The sequence below is a fragment of the Podarcis tiliguerta genome (assembly GCF_965153285.1).
Source record: "Podarcis tiliguerta genome assembly, chromosome: 16".
NCBI lineage: Eukaryota > Metazoa > Chordata > Lepidosauria > Squamata > Lacertidae > Podarcis > Podarcis tiliguerta.
In genome coordinates this window covers 14,321,990-14,334,734 of record NC_139549.1, presented here as the reverse complement: position 1 = coordinate 14,334,734, position 12,745 = coordinate 14,321,990, and the positions used below count along the sequence as shown (strand labels likewise).

Here is a 12,745-nt window from a genome sequence, read left to right as displayed (position 1 = left end):
GTGGAGCTCTATATAAGCAGGCTGGCTGAACCCTTCAGTTCAGTTCTGTTCTGGCCTGTGAATAAACAAGAGCTGTTTGAAGAATCGCTGTGTCATCTGATATGTTAACACCTGAGCATTGGCCAGGCTGACTTAGGAAGGGCAAGAAGGAGAGAACTGTCCCAAGAAGGCCATGGAGAGAACCTAAGAAGATTAAGCAGAGCTGGATCAGGCCAATGGCCCATCACAGTCTTCTCACAGTGGCCAACAAGATGCCTCAAGGCAGGTCCCAAATGCAAGAGACCTTTCCTCCCCACTTGCGATGCCCAGCAACCGTTATAAAGAAACCAGAGAGCGAAGGAACAGGTCTCCCTGTTCACTTTTGGATCTGGCCCTTCCCACCACCAGCATGCGGCCCCCAAGACGTTATTACACTCAAGGCAATGCCAACTTGGTGCCCTCCAGCTGCTTTGGACTAAAACTCTGGAGGGGCAACAGGGTGGTGATGGCCGCTCAATGTAATGGGCCGCTCAAACAGAAACAAACCCCTGATCAGTGTTCAAAACTCCAATATCTAAGATAGTTGCCAAATGACTCCTTAAACCAAGGTTGCAATCACAAAAACAAACTAGGTTTATCCAACCCATCTTATATAAGTTTCCTGGGCGTTCAGAACAACACAACATCTCCCTATTACTACAGGACGAGAGCCCAGAAGTCACATATGTAGTCGCCAGATTTTGTACTGCCATGATAGATACTCAACAAAGAATGGTCTATGCTGAAATTCAATCCTAAACTGAAGGCCCATATTGTTAGATCCGCACTTCTGAAGCCCACCCCATATAGCTGTGTTAACCGATCTTTTAATTTTTCTTCTAAATTTTTACTCACCCATTATCTATGCTTAATTAAGTATTCTATGTATATGCTTAAATCTACGTTTCGTTCTTGCTCCTATTTAATTAACACTGTTATACTATTTATTTAGATGTTTTGCTTATGCTGGTCTATGACTGTAACAAACTACTTGACCTTGAACTTGAACACAAAAACGGAATGTCTAGTTGCCATTTTGGGGCAAGGGGGCTCTAAAGCCTTATTTTTCAAATGATGGACTGACTGTGGTTGATTCTCATTTAAACAACTGGCTAGTTCTGAGGACAACCTTCAGCTAGGTTAAGAGTTCTGAGAACTTAAAGAAGAAAAGTCCCTTGATCCAAGGACAGTCAACATATATATTGGCCTCTTCCGACCTCTTTTTCTTAACGGCTCCTGCTCCTGCTCTGACTGCATTTGGGCTCCCGAAATTCATTCTGATTGTGCAGATAAAATATAACTGATAGAATACTACAGGATGGGGTACTAGTGTGTGAAAACAGTCTAGATCCAATAATCCCCAGGTGGCAGAGACGCCAGGTGCCATCCTGGTGCCCAGGCATCATCACTTGGTTGCGAGTGGCCGAAAGCCAGGTGCAAAATGCGCCTGGCTAATTTCGAACACTGCCCCTGATCCACCCCGTTCCCCTGCTAATAGTAGGTGACCCAAAGCTAGAACGGTTTGAAGACCTCTGGCAAAGAGGAGCCCACCTGCACTCCTAGCTTTCTAGGCCATCGGTTCCACTGGCAATGGACATTTCTCCTGGAACACAAGATGCAGACCAACATCAAGGAACATGCCTTTGTCATCATTGATGGGGCAGCCCTTTGGGTATCTGAGGAGGGCTATCCTGTCCCCCTCTCTGCCTTCCGTTCAGCATGCTGAACACACCCGGCTCCTTCACACCTCCCTCAAGAGAAGGTCCTTCCATGCCCATCTCCACATTCACTGCCCTCCTCTGAACCAGGTCTTTGGAAAGTGCAACACCACAACCTGCCACAGTTTGGCCCTTTGTTCCCTTTACGTTTTGCTTCCGTTGGTTCCGCTGCAGCTTCCTTTGTTTTGCCCTTCTCCCCAAAAGACAACAATTATTATTTCTAAAAGAAAAGAATAATGCTTGATCGCTCCCCTCCCCACCTCCAAGCACAGTCAGAGACGCAAAAGAGAGAAGGGCTAAACAACTGAGGAGGTGCATAGCCAGAAAGAGCTCTGCCAAAATTCTCAGGCTGGGAAGAGGGGAGGGGGCCAAAGAGGTATTTTGCATGCAAAGGAGTCAGCGGCAGTGCTGTTGGCTCCAGCTCAACCCCGAATCTGAAGATGACTTCCTGGCTAGGCCTTTAAATATACCTGTCATTGTGTTTCTGGCATTTTGAAGTGCTAATTAAAGGTGCTGGACTCCTGCAGAACATCCATTAAGCTGAAGGAATCGGTTGTCTTTAAAAAAAAGAAAGAAGAATGTTTGATAGCAGGGATGAAAATACAGTGGTACCTCGGGTTACATACGCTTCAGGTTACAGACTCTTCTAACACAGAAATAGTGCTTCAGGTTAAGCACTTTGCTTCAGGATAAGAACAGAAATCGGGCTCCGGCGGCACGGCAGCAGCAGGAGGCCCTATTAGCTGAAGTGGTGCTTCAGGTTAAGAACAGTTTCAGGTTAAGAACAGACCTCCGGAATGAATTAAGCACTTAACCCGAGGTACCACTGTAAACTGCAAAAAATAAAAAGTGCTCCCCTCTTAAAAGACACCCCCAGGAAAGTAATCAGGCTGGGGCACAGCACGGGGCCTTCTTGAGGTTGGTGCCTTAATTATTTGACTAACAATGCCATGTACACCCACCTCAAACACACAAAAGCCTGACTCCGCTGCCGAGGGTGTTATTTATATCTCAGCCATGGAGTGGAATGAAAGGAAGGAAAAATCAAGAAGAAAGAGCATACACAAGTAGCCAACCGTTGCAGGAAGAAGGTCAGGTGGGCCAAAACTCAGAATAAGCTCCGGCTTGCCAGAGAGGTTAAAAATGATAACAAAGGTTTCTTCGGCTATGTTCGAAGCAAGAAGAACAAGCAAGTCCCTTGCATGGAGAAATGCTATTGGGTGACAGAGAGAATGCGGAACAGCTCAACACCTACTATGCCTCTGTCTTCACCCAAAAGGAAAGCAATCCCCAGCCTGGAGATAATAGAATAAATAATGCAAAGAGGAAACTGCAACACAAGATGGGAACATAAGTGGCAAGGGAACTTTAAATGAATTCAAATCTCCAGGGCCTGATGAGCTGCACCCCAGGGTACTAAAGGAGCTTGAGGATGTGATCTCAGAGCCTCTGTCTCTAATCTTTGAGAATTCTTGGAGAACAGGTGAGGTCCCTGCAGAATGTAGGCGGGCAAATGTTCTTCCCATCTTCAAAAAGGGGGGAGAAGAAGACCTAGGTAACTACCAACTGGTGAGCTTGACACTGATACCAGGAGAGGTCCTAGAACAGATAATTCAACAGTCGATCTGTGAGTGCTTAGAAAAGGATGCTGTGATTACTAAGACCCAGCATGGGTTTCTCAAAAACAAGTCATGCCAGACAAATCTCATTTCGTCTTTTCATAGAGTTACAAGCCTGGTGGATCAGGGGAATGCTGTGGACATAGTGCATCTTGATTTCAGTAAGGCTTTTGACAAAGTCCCCCGTTATATTCTTGCAGAGAAGCTAGTAAAATGTGGGTTGCATGAGGTAACTGTTAGGTGGATTTGTAGCTGGTTGACTGACCAAGCCCAAAAAATGCTCACTAACAGTTCCTCGCTATCCTGGGGAAAAGGGACAACTAGAGTGCCAAAGGATTCTGCCCTGAGCCTGTTTTTGTTCCACATCTTTGTAAATGACCTTTGAGGAAGGTATTGAAGGAACACTTCAATACCTTTTTTGCAAAAGAACACATTTGCAAAAGACACCAAATGGAGAGGGGTAGCCAATACCACTGAAGACAGAATTGGGATTCAAGATGACCTTAACAGATTGGAGAACTGGGCCAAAACATTTCAATAGGGACAAATGTAAGGTTTTACACTTAGGCAGGAATAACCAGATGCACAAACATAAGATGGGGACACCTGGCTTGCCAGTAGTACATGTGGAAAGGATCTGGGGGTCTTAGTAGGTCACATGATTAACATGAGTCAACAGTGTGATGCAGCAGCAAAAACAGCTAATGCTATCCTAGGCTGCATCAAAAGAAATATAGTGTCCCAGTCAAGGGGGGTAATAGTCTTGCTCTGTTCTGCCTTGGTCAAACCACAGCTGGAATACTGCGTCCACTTCTAGGCACCACAATTTAAGAAGGATGTTGACAAGCTGGATGTGTGCAGAGGAGGGCAAGCAAGATGATCAAGGGTCTGGAAACTAAGCCTTATAAGGAACAGCTGGAGGAATTGGGTATGTTTAGCCTGGCAAAGAGGAGACTGAGAGGAGATATGATAGACTATTGCCACATACCAGAAAATTCAGGTTGCATAATTATAGCTACCTAGGCGGTCCTGCACAACAAACCCACTCCCCCCCCCCCAAATCAGGCTTTTCGTGATAAGGAAAGTGACAGAACACACACACCAAAAAGTGTGGGTTAATATTTGCTTTGATGCAATGTCATCTAACCTCTCTGCAAACAAATCAGGACGAACGTTCAACAAATACATCACTTGGGAGTGCCCAGTGTTAAACCTTTTTAGAGCATTTGCACCAATTTCTTTTCAGAGAGGTTAAATGACAATAAACATCCATCCTGATTGAATTCTAAATTGCTTGTGGGGTGTTTATGTCTTCCTATTAAGCTATTGTTCATCCTAACTGCAAAAAGTCTGCTCATTTTTTCTTGAAGTGGATTTGTTGAACTAGGGCAAACCTAAATTTCTACTACACACCTGATCCCCCCTGCAAAATACAGAGTCTGGAGGAGCCCTAAGAGTCTTGCATGAAAAAACCCGCAGGTTGTATCCAATGTTAATCCTGCTCAGAGTAGACACATTGAAATCAACGAGCATTATTAAATTAGGTCCATTATTTTCAATAGGGCTGCTCTGAGTACAACTAAGCTGAATTCAGCGCAAGAGCTCTTTCACACTAGAGGATGTGTGCTGTACCAAGAAGGCACTAGGTTCAATCTGCAACATCTCCAATTAAGGGGATCAGGTAGCAGATGATGGGAAGGACCATTCTCTGTCTGAGATCCCAAAGAGCCACTGGGAGCAGACAACTTCTCTCCTATGTTCCTACAAATCCAAACTTGAGTCTCTCAGCTGAAGCATACCAGTAAAACCCACAGGAAAGGAGGGTTGCCAACTGTTTCTTCCTGTCAAGGCCCCCATGAATTTCACATCTGTGTGACAGGCAGAAACTCATAGGTATAGCTTTCATCTGTTTTATGCCCATGCCAGCAAGATGTGGCAGCACCCATTGAATTATTGCCTGCTCTGTGGTTGTTAAAGGATACAGGGCCACAGCAAAAACAAGAGACACTTGTCCTGTATGGTTTCCAAGTCTGTACCACTGCCTGTCCTAAAGAAAAGTATAATCTCTGGTCAGAGAAGACAAAGCTGGCAGATCATGGATGCACACAGAGCGTAGAAGATACTTTGTACTTTCCTAGGTTGAAACACAAATCAAAAACTAAGAATGCTGTGAAGGCATGGTTTCAAGAGTGAACAGGGTGATCTGAAGGCCAGTGTTGCTAATTGGATTACTAGCCAGATAAGCCTTGTTGAAGGCATTAAATTCTGTCTCCATGCCCAGTCCCCCAAAGGACATAAATCCTATCATTCGTCTGGCCATTCCAGAACCTACCACAGGCTGCATCTGGGCTTCATACAACAGAACAGTCTTTGCCAACTGGATATTTCGCACCACAACTCCCATCAGCCCCAACCATTGCACTGAATGGCCACAACTGACTGCAGTCCACTGATTTCAAAGAGTCTGCTCTCCGAGTAGGGCTTAAGTTGACCACAACCCAATCTCTTTCCAGGATCCCTTCCTCCAGACATCCCCACGTTTGAAAACAGGTGCTGCGTCTAAGGCATGCATCAGATTAAGCCTTGGGCAGGCTGCTCATCTGCAATGTCAATTTATACTCCCCAAGGCAGATGGAGGAGGCGGGAAGGGTGTTAAAGGTAAAGGTACCCCTGCCCGTACAGGCCAGTCTTGACAGACTCTAGGGTTGTGTGCCCATCTTACTCAAGAGGCCGGGGGCCAGCGCTGTCCGGAGACACTTCCAGGTCACGTGGCCAGCGTGACATCGCTGCTCTGGCGAGCCAGAGCCGCACACGGAAACGCCATTTACCTTCCCGCTAGTAAGCGGTCCCTATTTATCTACTTGCACCCAGGGGTGCTTTCGAACTGCTAGGTTGGCAGGCGCTGGGACCGAGCAACAGGAGCGCACCCCACCGCGGGGATTCGAACCGCCAACCTTTCGATCAGCAAGCCCTAGGCGCTGAGGCTTTTACCCACAGTGCCACCAATTCCAGTAAAGAATGGGCTATGTGCAGGTGTGGCCTGCAGGGGATAGTTTGCAGCTCAATGAAAGAGCACTGGCTCTGCATGCGAAAGGTCCCAGATTCAAGACGCCCTGCTGCTTGAAACTTTGGAGAGCTGCTGCCAGTAGACAAGACTGAGATAGATGGTTGGTCTGACTCAGCAGAAGGCAGCTTCCTATGTCCCAGTATCAGGCAAGTCCAAGCCACATCAGACAAACCTGCCCACAACATAGTAAAGTTAGAATCCAAGCATCCAAGGGGAATCCGTAGCTACACAAGCCAGTTGGGGAAACCTGGAAGAATTCAGGTGGCAGGGGTGCCACCTGAGCGTCAAAAGACTTGGCATCATCACACACAACAAGGAAGCACTTCCCAGTCAGCCTGAAATAGTAATCCAGCCACTAGAAATATTAATCCGGCTGCGGGGAATATTAATCTGCCTCTGGCAAAGAGGAGCAACTGACCCAAATGAAGTCCCTTTTGCCTGTGGGATTATGTGGTGCAATTGAGGTTGGGTGGGGAATAAAGGATAAAGCTTGTGAAGGCACAGGAAGTTCCTGCCTTATACTGATATAATGACAGGGGCACAGGAAGCTGCCCTAGATAGTCAGATGCTCGGTCCATCTAGGTCAGTACTGTCTCTACACCAACTGGAAGTAGGTCTCCGGGTTTTCAGGCAGGAGTCTCTCCCAGCCCAACTCAAAGATGCTAGGGATTGGATTTGGGGCCTCCAACGTGCAAATCATGCACGCTCCTTTTCCTAAAAGCAAACTGAAGATTCCAGTCCTCATTGTTCTTCACAAAGGGCTAATTTAACTAGGAACCTAAGAGGCTGCCATATACTGAGTCAGGCCATTGTGTTTTCCCATCACCTTCCTTACTGCAAAAGTTCTATGGGAGGTGGACTAACAGCACCAAATCCACTTCAATTGCACAACCTGAACTGGGCAGAATATCCAGAACAGAGACTGTATTAACACACCTTGGTATTCAGTGATATAGTGCCCATGGGCACGTACATGCCCATGCACACACACACAAACACACACACACACACACACACACACAGAGGTAGTTTAGAAAGCATTTCTTAATGTTTCACTTGAATCCACCTTTTCACAGGATTTGAGATGCTTTGTGTTTCCTATAGAATGGTCAGAGGTGATGGGGGCTGGGAGTCCAGCTAAATCTGGAGGCCCACTGGTTCCCTTCATAGGTATATATAAATTTTATAAAGCGACCACCAACAATTAACAAAATGGAACAATTGTAGTGTTACTTATAGACAAGTATACGAAAGGAAAGAAGTAAGTCAGAGCTAGCACAGCAAGAGGAAATCTCTCATCCATCAGGAAATTCAGCTGAGACCAGAGAGGCACTTCAAAACTGGACAGCAGGTGGACAGAGGGCTTTATCCCTTGTATTAACAGGAGTAACACACTGAAACCAAAGGCCTGGGAATCTCTAAGGCTGAATTTCTCCCCTAGATTCCCCCCCCCCCCGCTCCCATTGCTAGGCTGGATTTCTCTTGAGAAGCCCCTGCATACTCATAATTTGACACAGAGGTTTCTCAGATTTCTCCAGTGTGGTACAGCCACCTCCATTCTGGCAGCTACAAGCAATTTATGTCTCAGATCGTTCTATGCCAAAGAGTTATTAACTCCAACTCTGAAACGCCCACCCTTTTAAATAAAAAAGTAAATGCAATGGCATTCAGTGTCCTGACTCCTACAGCAAATTTAAGAGGATGTATCCGGTGTGAGGATGTATCGGGTGCACAGACTGGGAATGGGGGTAGCCAGCTAATACTCCCTCCCTCCCCAGGAGTCAGCAGTGACTTATCTGGGTTCACAGTTTTGGGTTCTTTTCCACCCACCACGCTAAGGGTAGTGATGTTACCATTTGCACACACAAAAACCACCAATTCACTTGGGCCCATGCATCCGAATCCCCCCCCCCCCCCCAGCCTCACTGCAGCTCCCGTCCAGTTCAATCAAGCATGTGCGGGAAGCTCGTTCCTCGGGTGGATCGGGCCCTACAGAGCAGGTTTTCTCCCTCCCCCCCCCCCGCGTCTCCCCCTCCGCCATCCTTCCTGGTCCCCCCTCAAATCCACCAACTCACCTCTGCCTCTGGGGCGACAGGGAAGCCTCTGCGCAGGTTTGTGCGTTGAGAAGCAGAATCCTAAAAATGTGTCCCCTCCCCCGAACCGCCTCTCAATCCCAGGGAATTCGATTCACAAATCTCTCGCTCCGAACTTATTTTGCAACCGTTGTTACCATTCCAAACAGCTTTACAGCTAGGAAGCAATCAGGCTAAAATAGTTTTGTTTTTTTTAATGTAAAAACCAAATCAAGCAAATGAAATCCATAGCGCCCATCTCAAGCATGCTTACTCGAGAGCAAGTCACCTTCCTCTCCAAAGGACCAGATGGCATATGAAGTATTCCTCTAGAGGAAGGAGAGGTCCTCCTTTCTGTCCCCTTCTCTCTCCCCCCCCCCCCAACTCCCTGGAGCTTTCCCCTCGGAGGGAAAGATTCTCACACCACCTTGGCTTTCTGCCCGGGTCACCCTGTTCTCACGTTGAGCCACGCCAATGGAAACGCATTGGGATGCGTGCAGAAAGAAAGGAGGAGAGCGCCATGCCCTCGACCCCCCCCCCCCCAAATAGGAACAACGCCAAAAAGGAGGAGGGGTAAGGAGAAGGGAAAAAGGAAAATCCTTGCATCAAGAAAAGACCCTATGCAATGGCTGGCTGGAGGAGAAAAAAGGGTTCCGGGACAGCGGGGGCCGGATATAGTGCCCCCCTCCCCACGGAAAAGCCAGCTTCTCCACCAGCCCCCGACTGGAGGACACCCCCCGTTCCCGACGCACCTGTCCCCCTCCCGGCGCCCGCGTCGCCGCGGCTCCCGCTCCGGCGCTCCGCCTTGGGGAATGCCTCGGGGGGGCTCGTCCCCCAGCGCCGCATCGCCCGGCCCGGAGCAGCGGCCAAGCCAGCACAGCAGCAGCAGCCCTTCCTGGGAGCCGGGCAGAGGGCGCGTTGCGCGCAGCCTACGAGCCGGCGGCGTCCCGGCGCAGCGCCATGATGCGTCTTGGGGAGGCGGAGGACGGGCGCTCGCTCCCCCGACGGCGGCGGAGGCGCGGGGAGAGGAGGACGCAGCGGCGGCGGCAGCAGACCAGCCAGAGGGCGCGTGCTGGCGATGCGGCTCTATACAGTATACACACACACATACACACACCCTGGCACGTGTCGCCGGGTGGAGTGTGTGGATGGGGTGGGGGTCGGTTTCCCTAGGCGAAGATCCTGCACGTGCGCGCGCTCCGCGAAGGCGCGTGTTGCGCTTGGCACGCGTGGACGTGCCTGCTGCTGCGCCGCGGGTTGTATCCAACCGAGTTGTGCTCGCAGCAGAGCCGTTGGGATGGCTGGACCGAGGTGAGTCGATGGGTGTCTACTCGGGAGTTTGACTAACCTGGGCTACAACCCAGGGTTACGTCTTACGTGTGAATGGCGCCCCCCACCCCCCGGCAGTCGCTTGGCCTTTGCTGGGCGTTATGTTCAGCGCGCGCGCGCTTCTGCGCCTTTTCCTCTTTGTGTGGACACGTGAGGGCGTGCATGATTCCCCATCTTCAGAGGAAGAGCTCGGCTCACCGGTGCCCACTTCGGTCTCCTCCATTCCATTTCGCCCGGCGACTGGTTCCAGTCCCGAAATGGGAGAAGCCAAGGCAAGGCAAGGCAAGAGGGCTTCACTCGGACGCTCTGCTTCTGTTGATGCATCCTAAAAGAGCATTAGCTTTTTTTGCTGCTGCATCACACTGTTGTCTCGTGTCCAGCTTGTGGGCTACAACATCTCTGGCATCCCCACTGAAAAGGATCCAGAAGGCAGGCAATGGGGAAAGGCCTTTCTCTGCCTGGGACATGCTGGGTATAGGGCTGGGGCAGGGGGCCACCAGTCCCACCTTGGTTTGATGAAGCAGGACTTGTCTTGCCCCCTTACTGAGAAGCAAAGTTCAGCTTACAAGCCTATGCATACAACCTGAGAGCTAAACAGCATCATTTCCCAGAACTCTGGTGCACTTTCCACTTTGCATGAGCATCTTCAGGAGAGACACTCTTAGCCAGATGCTCCCAAGGTTCATCTTAAGGTAAAGGTAAAGGGACCCCTGACTATTAGGTTCAGTCGTGGCCGACTCTGGGGTTGCGGCGCTCATCTTGCTTTATTGGCCGAGGGAGCTGGCATACAGCTTCTGGGTCATGTGGCCAGCATGACTGAGCCGCTTCTGGTGAACCAGAGCAGCACACAGAAACACCGTTTACCTTCCCACTGGAGCGGTACCTATTTATCTACTTGCACTTTGATGTGCTTTTGAACTGCTAGGTTGGCAGGAGCTGGGACCGAGCAACGGGAGCTCATCCCGTTGCGGGGATTCGAACCGCTGACCTTGTGATTGGCAAGTCCTAGGCTCTGTGGTTTAACCCACAGCACCACCCGCGTCCCTAAGGTTCATCTTACAACTAAACCAGTGTGCCTTTGGTGTGCTGGTACCTGCCCTTTGGAATGCACCCCCAACACACATCAGGGTGCACCTTCAACCACTGGGGCAAGTGGGGCCTTGCCCCACCAACCTGTCTGTCCTCTGCCAGATTTCCACCCCCCCCCCTTGCCTACCTTCTTACTTACAACCAGTTAGGGTGGCTCTGTCCTGCCATTAACTCTGGCTCTATCTACTGTTGGTCTTCCTGAATTTTGCCCCTGCTAGTCCCAGCCAATGGGCACCAGCCGCTCCTGGTCTTGGCATTTAACAGCCTGCGGAAAACTCACCTGATCTCGCAGCAGGCTTTCCCAGAAGAATGATCTAGCTGTGTTAATGTATTTCTTACAAGTATGTGTCTGAACGCACAGGTGTACCCACAAAAAGTTCTTACACCAGAGGAATAAAGGAAGCTTGGTTTATTACATGTAATGAAGGTAAAAAGGTTATGTTCCAGGTAAGGCTGGGTGATATGTCAACATATTGTCCAAAACCAGTTTGAAGTCCATATTGTGATGTTGGTTTCATAGTTTCTGACCTGGCAATATATGGCGAATGATGATGTGTGCAAAAATCGCAATGTGGGGGGAAACCACGAAGCCACCCAGTGCCTCTACATAGCTCCATCCTTGTTTCATACATGGTGATATATCCATATATTGCGATGTTTAGCTGGTGATATATCATGATTGAAAAGTAGATCTCAGCCAGGCACAGTTCCAGGTTATTGCTCACATTGGCAGAGTGCGCATAAGCCTGCGCTGTTGTGCCCCCGTCTCATGTCCTGTTCTGGATCCGTGCATGGTCACACATACATGAGTTGCCTGTATAAATGCTGCTTCATGCAGCAAAATTACAATTTGAGCAAGCAACAGATCTTTCAATACAGGCACACTTTGATCCCTGATTATTCTCAAAATCCTACAGAGACTGAAAATTTTGCTGCAGAACTCAAGAAATGGAGGTGGGGCGGGGGGAGGAAGTGTATACCTGTCCTGAAGGAGAAGCAGGTATGGATTCCTTGATGCCACCAAGCAGAATTCTCCTCGGAGTTTTGAGAGCCATCTAACCTTTGAAAATCTAGGGCTTTTGTACCATTTTTGCCAATGCGTTCAAATAGAGAAGGGAGGGGGGCTTTGAGGTGACCAATTCCTATAATTCCAATAGCCCTGTGGTTCTGTTGAATTTATCCCAGAGTTTCCTTCCTTATCTCCACTTTCCCCATAATTCACAGTGAGTGATGACTAAACTGGCTGCCTTGTCTGCCTCCTGCCTCAAAGTTATCCCACCATTATCTTGACGGCCTCCATTCAAGTGTTAAGTCAATTTTAATGGTAGCTAGGTTAACATGTGCTGATCCTTATACTAACAAGGATGTCTCCTGGATGCCTTGCAGGACCTGTTCTTGAGATTAGACTCGTCCCGGGATCAAGACAGTTAATAATGGAGGGTCTCCTGTCATATGAAGTTATGTCAAACTTTTTACTCATGCCGTGATCTACAGTAATAAACCAAAGTTCAGATTGACACACTGCCTATTCACATATTTGATTTGGATATCTTTTTGGATATCTTTTTATGGGTCTTGTACTTCATTTATGAATGTAATTTGACGGCTGGTTTTCTACTGTTCACTGCCATTATTCTTCTTCTTATTTTTCTTAATTCTTGGATGTGAAGCAAGCGGTTAAGTTTCCTCTTGCCACTGCAAGATTGTGCTCCTACACGATGGGGAGGAGGGTGGGCCTTCCTGCCCCCAGCAGCCCAGCTGCCCTTCCTGCCACCTCCTTTCAGCTTAAACCTGACTGCAGCTGCTCTGCTCCTCAAATCTCACATTTCCCTC

General features: G+C 48.7%; 1 protein-coding gene across 1 annotated transcript in view; it reads right to left on the bottom strand.

Annotated features, from left to right (window-relative positions):
* GAL3ST3 (galactose-3-O-sulfotransferase 3) overlaps positions 1–9,597 on the bottom strand; it is a 30,683-nt gene extending 21,086 nt beyond the window's left edge. Inside the window, exon 1 of the mRNA XM_083416957.1 lies at positions 9,247–9,597. The gene's annotated coding sequence lies outside the window, so the exon portion shown is untranslated. The remainder of the gene's footprint in view (positions 1–9,246) is intronic.
* Between the last annotated feature and the right edge of the window lie 3,148 nt (positions 9,598–12,745).